Source organism: Galeopterus variegatus, unplaced genomic scaffold (genome assembly GCF_000696425.1).
Source record: "Galeopterus variegatus unplaced genomic scaffold, G_variegatus-3.0.2 Scaffold11494, whole genome shotgun sequence".
In the NCBI taxonomy this organism is placed as follows: Eukaryota; Metazoa; Chordata; class Mammalia; order Dermoptera; family Cynocephalidae; genus Galeopterus; species Galeopterus variegatus.
Genome location: NW_007737605.1, coordinates 10412 through 11455, shown reverse-complemented (window position 1 = coordinate 11455; position 1044 = coordinate 10412).

The window sequence follows — 1044 nt, the reverse complement described above, 5'->3', positions numbered from 1 at the left end:
TGACAGACTGACTTGGTAAATTGAGTTACAGGAGTCCCAACATGTCCTGAAAAAGTACTGTTTATCTTTTATAGCAATATAAAATGCTGACTCTGCTCCATGAGAATAGTTATCTTAGCCTGAGTTTCTATAGACTGAACCTGAGGCAAAATTCATGTTTAATACTTTTTTGGAAGAGTGTCTTAATCCATTTGGACTTCTACACAAAATACCATAAACTAGATAGTTTATAAATAATAGAAATTTATTTCTCACAGTTCTGGAGGCTGGAAGTCCAAGATCAAAGTGCTGGCAGATTTGATGTCTGGCAAGGGCCCTCCTTCTAGTTCACAGATCGTGCCTTCTAGCTGTGTCCTTTCATGGTAAGGGACAATGAGCTCCCCTGAGCCTATTTCATAAGGTCACTAATTCCATGAAAGCAGAGCTCTAGAGACCTACTTACCTCTGAAAAGGCCCCACTCCCTGATGCTATCACCTTTGGGGTTAGGATTTCAACATGAATTTTGAGGACACTAACATTCACACCATAGCAAGGCTTGCAAACCAAGCAAAGAAAGAGTGAAGGAAAAGAGAATAANAGTTTTATTTTTGCTCCTTTGTAGATAATGTATCTTTGGCTGCTTCCAAGATTTTCTCTTTGTATTTGGTTTTTATCCATTTGACTACGATATGCCTAGGAGTGGTTTCCTTTGTATTTATCCTACATGAGGTTATCTGATAGAAGTTTTGTGGTTATTTTAAAGTCCATGCCTAATAACTCTAATATCTGAATCACCCGTGGGTCTGTTCCTTTTGTCTGCTTTTTCTCTTGGCTTTTAGTCGCTTGGTTCTGATAATTTTGGACTGAAAACTGTCTACACATGGTGTATAAATTGATTTAGGATGTTTTCATCATCTTACAAAAAGTATTGAATTTCCTCTGGCAGAAAGCTAGAGAATACAGGCAGAGCACCTTGATCCAATTAGGGACTGAGAAGGATTACTGACAGACTGACTTGGTAAATTGAGTTACAGGAGTCCCAACATGTCCTGAAAAAGTACTGT